This window comes from Equus quagga, chromosome 14 (assembly GCF_021613505.1).
Source record: "Equus quagga isolate Etosha38 chromosome 14, UCLA_HA_Equagga_1.0, whole genome shotgun sequence".
In the NCBI taxonomy this organism is placed as follows: domain Eukaryota; kingdom Metazoa; phylum Chordata; class Mammalia; order Perissodactyla; family Equidae; genus Equus; species Equus quagga.
In genome coordinates, this window is record NC_060280.1 from 55,000,429 (window position 1) to 55,010,351 (window position 9,923).

The window sequence follows — 9,923 nt, forward strand, 5'->3', positions numbered from 1 at the left end:
AGCCTGGAAAGGTGGGGTTGAGGGAAGTCACTTCACAGTAGAGAAACCTGGCAAACTCTACCTCACCCAGGTGATCAAGGTCAACATCAACAGACATCAATCATGTTGACAGTATATAGCCTTGATATGATGTGATGAAAATGGCGCTTTACCTCTATGGCCTTCCTCTCAAAACTCATAAGCCTGTCTGATCATGAAAAACAAATCAGACAAACCCCAGTTGAGAGCATTCTATGAAATACCTGACCAGTACTCCTAAAAATTGTGAAGGTCATCAAAAACAAAGAAATTCCAAGAAACTATCATAGCTAAGAGGAGCCTAAACAGAAATGAATGCTAAAGGTAACGTGGTATCCTTGAACAGAAGGTTTGCTGGGAAAAACCTAATGATATCTGAATTAATTATAGACAATATAATAATAATGTATCAGTATGGGTTCATTAATTGCAACAAGTATAGCATACTAATGTAAGCCCCTAATAATAGGGGAAACTTGGCAGGACATATGGGAACTCTCTGTACTATCTTTACAATTGTTCTGTAAATTCGAAACTGTTCTAAAAATAAAAGTTATTAAAATACGCCACCAAATAAAAAATAAACAAATAAATAAACATCACACATTTATTTTTTGAACTTGAAGTATTTCTAAAATATAGTAAAAATATCTCTATAATCTTACCATCCAGGTATAACCATTGCTAATGGCCCAATTTGTCTCTTACACATCCTGTCATTGATACATAAGCATATATATGTTTTTGTGCAGTTTGAATCTTGAATCCAATACTTAATACTGTTTTGGCATCTTACTTTTGCACTTAACTTTCTATTCTAAGTATTTTATCATGACATTGCATAGTCTTTGAAACATGATCTTAATAACTGTAAAATGTTGAATCAGGCTCGTACTATATAGTTAATTTCTTTTTTTAAATACTATCAGACAAGAGAAAGTTTTCTAATCTTAATTAATTTTTAAGAAGAGAATTATTCTGGTACATAAATGTTTACCTAATCTACTATTATTTTGTCAGGATAGATTCTGAGAGTGAGTTACTGTATCAAAGAGCAATAACATTATTTAGACGTTTGATAGCCATTGCCAAATTGCTTTCCGGAAAGTTTATTTTCTATTTAATCTTGCAGTTTCTGAGCCTTGTGTCCCTAATTTTATATTTTCTGCTAATGAGATAAATAATGACATCATAGGTTTAATTTTCATTTCATTAGTTATCAGTAATGTTGATTTTTTTTTAGTGTTTATTTTTTATTTCCCCTATGGAAATTACCTATACAAGTCATTGTCTTCTAGTCTCTTTGTTTTTAACTGAAGAATTGGCCTTTTTCTTTTGGATTTCAATAATCTTTTATGTATGAAAGACCTTAACTCCCTGAAATTCAGGTTTATTTCCAACAGCCAATTATAAATGCGTTTTTCTATTAATTTTATTTAGTATTATATTTGTGTGTAGTCTAATCTAACAATGTTTTCTATTGCCACTATGTCCCCTAATTTTGTGTTATCAAAGTTCTTTTCTTATTCTAAATGGTAATGAATATTGACATAGTTTTATTTTCTGTTTCACCTATTTTCTGTTACTTATTTATTATTTTCTGTCTGCTGGTTTGGTTATTTGAAAGATTTATATTATATTTAAATTCTATTAAATAATTTGAGAGTAAGGGCCTATGTTTATGTAGGTCTTTTTCTTTGCTCAGAGAATCCAGACCAAACTAAGCATGTGAAAATTTTTACTAACTGCCTGAATTAGTGTAGAGTGGAGGAGAGTTTAAGGGAGAAAATGCTATAATATATGTGGACATCTTTCTTTGCGCTATCTTCATTCATTAGAATTGGCTCCTTTGGGAGAAGTCAATAAAGCTCAAGAATTTGGATTACATTCTGTAGGGAAGAGAAGCAAACGACTGGCAGGATTTCAGGTGAGAAATTGGGAATATCAATTCATCTAGAACTTGGAAATTCCCTGATCTTCTTGGCAAAAGGCAGAATTCTCATTGCGAGATTTTGCATCATATTCTCCATTGACTCTGATCCTAACTATCCATTAGATTTAGCTATCTCATCTACTCGTCCCCCCAGAACAGCATAGGCAAAAATTGCTCCAGTTCCAGAAATGTCAAGTTTTACTTTAAATGATTTTCAGCCTCTGACCTAAAATTCTGAAACAAGATTTCAAAATTGGAGGATCCTTCTAGCATTAAATTTTGCTTCCTGGTCCTTCTCACATAGATTCATCTCTTTGATTTTGTCCTGCTCCTGCATAACTAGTAGCTTGATCCTAGGAAACAGGATGTCTGTATCTTCAGTCACAGACTCCACTCTTGTCATCCTCTTATTACGATGTAGTATGCTAACTGAGGACTCCTTCTGTACTTTGATCGGTGGAAATTCTACCTGGTTTTGGTAAATAATGGACTGATACAAAATCTGATATAAACTTGCGTTTGGTTTCCTCTTCCTCTTGATTTTATGAACTTTTAAATAGAAAGAAAAATGAGGGAAAATCAGACAAACTCAATTCAGAAGTCCATACTAAATTTTGAAAATATTTAAAACATATTTTCATAAGCAATTTTGCGTGTAGAAATGGAACTGTTGTGCAAATGCTACATGGAAACTTGAAATGTTTCTATACACGTGTTATTTGAATTAGAAAAATTATACAATACCATAATCTTGACAAATTGAAATGTGAAAGGAATAATTAAAATTTTTATAGTTGCACAATCCAAGGAAACATTTTTATAAACATTGTGGTAGCTCTAATTAGGCTCTCATCCTTATTAAAAGAAAAGACAACTCAGAATGAAATCTAAAGCTGTTTTAGAAAATGAAAAAACTGTTACATAAATTCACCCTATTTTATCCCTTTCAGTATATCCCGTTATGTCTGGAGTCTATTACTGATTTAAAAGTATAAAATAATGAATACTTCTGATCAAAATCCTATTATTTTAGTTTTTAATTAATTAGAATATTCTTGAACACAATATTATAAACTCACATGACTTTTCATGCCCCCTGATATTGTCTGTGACACTAAATACTCTATATTGTCTAATCAAGTAAATGAAGAAAATATTGCTTCTGACTCACTACTCAAAAGTGTTACCTTCAGAGAAACAGAAAATGAAATTATCTTTTGAGTTTGTATTTGATCTCTATTTCTACACTTTTCTTAAGATTAGCAATTGCCTACTCAGGCTACCTTGCGTAACCTGAAAGTTCTCATCACCCTTCAATTACCAGTAGGCATTTGTGTAGGACTTTGTCTAGGAGGATTCTCTTTCTTTTAGATTTGAAATTTCTGCATATTAAACATGTTGATAAACATCAGTTTTCTTGACAGAGAATGCCAGTCACACCACTCACCCTCTGATAAACTGAGTTTTCTTTTTAAAATTCAACTTAAAAGTCATCTCTTCTGGAAAATTTCCTTGTAACACCTTCCCAACATGTTTAATCACTTCCCCTCTCTACCGTCCTTGTTACACATACACCTGATGTTGTAGTCATCATACTGTGCTGTCTTTATAACTTTATACATCTGTATCTTCTCTAAGACTAAGAGCTCTTTAAGGAAAAATAGTGTGTCATTTTCCTCTTTGAATCTCTGATACAAGAAGTTTAACAAACATTCTTGAAAAATATTGGGCTTCCCATCTTTCTGGTGAGTAAGGTAGGTCAGGTTAAAAAATTGTAAATCAGAAAGTTCTTTCTTGAAGAAAGAAGAAAAGGTACAGTCTCCTCAAAAAAAAAGACATTTTCTTTCTGAAACCTTAAGCTGATCATTCAGAATCAGACAATTTCTTTCTGAAGAGTGTTGAATAAATTGAGACAATTTCTTGTCTGTCAGGTCATGATTTTCAAGACTACGTGGATCCCTTCCAATCTGTTATAAAATTATTATCCCAAAAATGTATTTATGAGTTAACTTATGTATTTATAGAGGTTTATTTTTGCACTTGTTCTATTCCTTTTCTTTATGTATAACCATTACATTAGTTTAAGAGATTCTGCTATCTGGATTAGATTAAAATACTTTCATCTTCAGATTGAGTTCAGAAATCACCTTGTTCTTAATGGAGGCTTATTAGCACCTAGTATAAGGTATCTTTATACCGAGGGATATTTTCCTGATTAGTAGAGTATGCTCATCTTACTATGTTGTGAAAGACATAAAAATTAAAGACTTAGAAAAAAATAAACATGCATAACTTCATCACATGCAACAATCACTTTTAGCACTTTAGCTAAAAGTGCTAAATCTTTTTATTACTAAATTTTAAATTTTATTATTAAATAAATAATCTTTATTTTCTATCTCCTTTTTCCTGTGCATTTTACTTTTATTTGGGATCTATCAAATTCTTTTTTTAAAAACTTAACATTATATCATAAACACTTTTTACTCGTTAAGAATTTTCATAAATATTGTTTCAAGGCTTCATAATGTTGATTTCAATTGACATATAATAATTTCCCAAATAACTAAGTATTTAGGTGATATTTTCAAATATTTTTATCACAAATGAAACAGAAAGGCATTTACACATATAAGTCATATTGACTTCCTGATTATTTACCTCCTATAAAAGAGAATGAAAGGCCAACCCCAGTGGACTAGTAGTTAAGTGCACGCTCTGCTTTGGCAGCCCAAGTTTGGTTCCCAGGTACCGACCTACACTACTCTGTTAGTGACCATGCTGTGTGAGAGGCCAACATATGGAAAAGTAGAGGAGTATTGGCATGGATGTTAGCTCAAGGCAAATCTTCCTCAGCATAAAAAAAAAAGAGAGGGAAAGAATGAGGATCACATACAGGGAATAAGCAACTGAATAATTAAGAAAGTTATACTGGTTATATTCTTTCTTAGTTATGTATTTATCTCATCATAAAATGACCAGTATTAAATATTAAATTAAAATATGTGCTAATTTTATGAGTACAAACCCAACTTTGTGAGTTTGATGTGCATTTCTTTGATTACTAGTGAAATGAAAAACTTTTATGTATATATTCGTATATACTCAAGTTATACATATTATTGGGACAATATGGTTTTATTATTTATATAGGTTCTCTATATATTTCAATTTCCTATCCTAGAGTTTGCAAATATTTACACTGGAGAAACTATTTCTTAAGAGGATTGCTTTGTATGTGATTAACTGATCTCATCTATATTATGCTAACAATTTGGAAGATACTGATCTCCCCTAATTTGTGCAGTGATGTTTCCTGAACATGTTTCCAAATTAAAATAGCACTGTCAGGAAATGGATTATAGTATTCTAAGAAGTAATTACAATAGACTCCTAATAAATATTTTGATTGACTTATTGAAACATCTAAACAACTCTCTTTGCAATTTAATGAATTCATGTGCCTTCATTACAATCAGACTCTGTCTTACATGTATGCCATAACAAAGGTGCTAAACTAACTGCAGTGTATATTCCTACTAAAAACACAAGCTAAGGTTGTTAATTACATTTTCCAATAAGTTCTATTAGGCTAATACTTATAAAGTAAGACATGAAGAATAGGAGCAAGGTATTAGAATGACATAAATATATTTTGTTTTACTTTTAGTAAGTGACAATTTTAGCACATAGCCTATGCATACAAATAGTATAGACTATACTTCTTCTAATCCTATATGTAAATAGATATTTAAATAAAGTATATCATGTAAAATGAGTTTGGAAACATTCCTTCCTCTATAAAGTTTTGGAAGAGTTTGAGGAAGATCAGCATTCTTTAAATGTTTGGCAGAATTTAAATGTTTGGTAGAATTAACTTGTGAAGACATCTTGTCCTGAAGTTTTCTTTCTTGGGAGGTTTTTGATTACTGATTGAATCTCCTTACTCGTTATTGGTATGTTCAGATTTTCTATTACTTCATAATTTAGTCTGGTAAGCAGAATTTTTCTAGGAATTTATCCATTTTTTCTAAGCTACCTATTTCGGTGTACAATTGTTCATAGTAGTCTCTTATGATGCTATGCATTTCTGTGGTATCAGTTGTAATATCTCCTCATTCATTTATAATTGTATTAATTTGGATCATCTATCTTTTGTTCTTAGACTAGCTAAAAGTTTCTCAATTTTGTTTATCTTTTCATAAAACCAACAGTTTTGTTGATCGTTTCTATTGTCTTTCTGGTCTCTATTTCATTTATTTCTGCATTAATCTTCATTATTTCATTTCTTCTGCTAACTTTGGACTTAGTTTGTTCTTCCTTTTCTAGTTCCTTGAGTTGTAAGTGTAGACTGTTTATTTGAGATTTTTCTTTTTTCTTAATGTAGGTACTTATTTTTATAAACTTCTCTCTTGAAACTGTTTACCACAAGTTTTCACTATGTTGTGTTTCCATTTTCATTTTCATCAAGACTTTTTAAAATTTTCCTTTTGTTTCTTCTGTACCCTATTGATTGTTCAGAAGTGTGTTGTTTAATCTCCACATGTTTGTAAATTTTCTAGCTTTTCTCCTGTTTTTTATTTCTAGTTTCATATCATTGTGGTTGGAAAATATACTTGGAAATGATTTTAATATTTAACATTGTCAAGACTTGCTTTGTAACCTAGCATATAATCTGTCCTGGAGAATATTCTATGTGAACTTGAGAAGAATGTGTAGTCTGCTCCTGTTGGATGGAAAGTTCTGAATGTGTCAGTTAGTTCTATTTGGTCTAAAGTGCAGTTCAAGTACATTATTGCCTTATGGACTTTCTATCTGAATGATCTATCCATTGTTAAGTGTGAGATATTGAAGTCTCTGATCATTATTGCATTGCTGTCTATTTTTGCCTGCAGATATAACTCATTTCATGAGGCCAGTATTACCCTGATACTGAAGCCATACAGGGATATCACAAGAAAAAACAATTACAGGTCAATAGCTCTGATAAACATAGATGCAAAAATTCTCAATAAAATCTTATCAAAGGATAAAAATTATATAATCGTCTCAATAGATGATCATAAAAAGCATTTTACAAAATACAATATCCTTTCATGATAAAAACTCCCAACAAATTTGGTATAGAAGGAATGTACCTCAACATAATTAAGACCATATATGCCAAGCCCACAGTTAACGTTAAATTCAACAGTGAAAAGTTAAAAGTCTTTTCTCTAAGATCAGAAACAAGACAAGGATTCACATTCTCACTGTTTATATTGTTATATTATATTATAGTACTTGGAATCCTACCCATAGCTATGAGGCAAGAAAAAGAAATAAAGATATCCAAATCAGAAAGGAAGAATTAAAATTATCTCTATTTGCAGATGATGTAATCTTATGTATAGAAAATCCTAAAGACTTCATCAAAAAACAGTTAAAACCAATAAGTGAATTTAGTAAATTTTATATTCAGAATACAAAATTAACATACAAAAATCAATTGTATTCCTATACACTAGCAATGAACTATCTGAAAGAGATATTAGGAAAGCAATCCAATTTACAATAGCATCAAAACACTTATGAATACATACTTTTGAATAAATTAACCAAAAAGGTGAAAGAATTATACACTGAAACCTGTAAGACATTGATCAAAGGAGCTGAAGAAGATATGAATAAATAGAAAGATATCCCATGATCTTGGATTAGAAGAATTAATATTTTGAAAATGTCAATTCTACTCAAAGCAATCTACAGACTCAATGCAATCTCTATACAAATCCAATGACATTTTCCACAGAAATAGAAAAATAACTGTTCTAAAATTCATCTTAGACCACAAAAGACCCAAAAAAGCCAAAGAAGTCTTGAGAAAAGTGAACAAAGCTGGAGACCTCACACTTTTTAAGCTATATTACAAAGCTATAGCAATCAAAACAGTATGGTACTGGCATAAAAACAGACACGTAGACTTGGCTAGAATAGAGAGTCCAGATATAAACCTATGTGTGTATGGTTAACTAATTCTTAACAAGGGTGCCAAGAACACACAATGGGAAAAGAACAGTCTCTTTAGTAAATGGTGTTGGGAAAACTAGATATCCATATACAAAAGAATGATATTGGACTCCCATCTTACACCACTCACAAAAATTAACTCAAAATGGATCTAGGATTTAAATTAAGACCTGAAAATGTAAAACTCCTAGAAGAGAATTTAGGGGAAAAGCTCCTTGACATTGGTCTTGGTAATGATTTCTTGGCTAAGACATAAAAAACACAGTCAACAAAAGTTAAAATAAAAAACTGAGATGACATCAAACTAAAAAACTTCTGCATAGCAAAAGAAACAATCAATAATAAATTGGAAAGGTAACCTACAGAATTGGAGGAAATATTTTCAAGCTGTATATCTGATAAGCGGTAAATATCCTGAATTTATAAAGAACTCCTACAAGCCAATAGCAAAAACCCCCAAATAATCCAGTTTTTTAAAAGTGGCAAAGGACCAGCAAAATATTTTTCCAAGGAAGACATACAAATACCAATAAGTATATGAGAAGGTACTCAATATAACTAACCATCAAGGAAATGCAAACCAAAACCACATGAGAGATCATCTCTCATTTGGTAGAATATAGAAAAAGGCAAGAGGTAACAAATGTTGGCTAGGTTGTGGAGAAAAGAGAACTCATATGCCATTGGTGGGAATGCAAATTGGTACGGTCATTATGGAGAACGGTGTGGCAAATTGTCAAAAAATAAAAAATAGAAATAATATGTAATCTAAGCATTCCAATTCTGTATATATTAGATCCCAATTCTGGATATTTATTAGAAGGAAATAAAATCACTACCTCAAATAGATATCTGACCACCCATGTTCGTTGCCACATTATTCTCAATAGCCAAGACATAGACTTAAATATCCCTTTGATGGGTGAAAGGATGAAGATGAAACGTTATTCAGCCAAGCCATGTAACAGAAGAGAATACTGTCATTTGTGGCAATATGGCTGAAATTGAAGGGAATTATGCTGACTAAAATAAGCCAGACAAAGACAAATACTTTACAGCATCATTTATATGTGGAATATAAAAAATAAATAAAAGCCGAATTTGTAGAAACAGAGAACAGCACGGTATTTGCCAGGGGCTAGGGGAAGAGGGAAAAAGGGAGATGTAGGTCAAAAGGCACAAACTTATGATTATAAAAAGAAAAAGTTCAGGAGATCTAACGTACAGCTTGTAGACTAGTTAATAATACAGTAGTGTATACTTGGAAGTTGCTGAGAGAAGATCTTAAGGATTCTAACCAAAAAAGAAAAAGAAAGAATTAAATACTTGAGGTGAAGGATATATTAATTATCTTGACCTTCCACAATATATATTTATATCAAGTCATCATTTGTATATTTTAAATATATGTAATTATATTTCTCAATTATTCCTCAATAAAGTTGGAAAAATAAACTATATATATATAATCAATGTTTACATATAAACATTTAAATTAATTATCTTGGATCTGGCTAAGTCTTAAGGCTCCTATTAGTGAGATCTTCTCTCATGTTTAAGTCAGTGGATCTCAAGTATTAGACATTTAAAAATCTAAAAATTTATCATCAGCAGCTTCATTTAAGATCCCTTATTAAGCAAGTAAACTTGAACCAGAGAAAAATAGATGTCCTAACCATTAATCTCTTTCTACATCAAACTACAAAAATGCTTGTTGCATTTAATCACTTTGATTCAAAATGTCTGAAAATGAAATATTAATCAAGAAGTTTGCCACTATCAACTTAACCAGATTGGAAGGAAAAACTTCAAATTTCATGAGGAATCTAATCCTAATCACTCTTTAAAGAATTTCGAAGGAAACGTTCTTTTGAAATAACGTAATAAACTTTATAAATTAGCCTTAACACAAATGGAACTTTTCAAATTGGGTCAATTCTCAGTCTTCAATTTCTTTTATTTA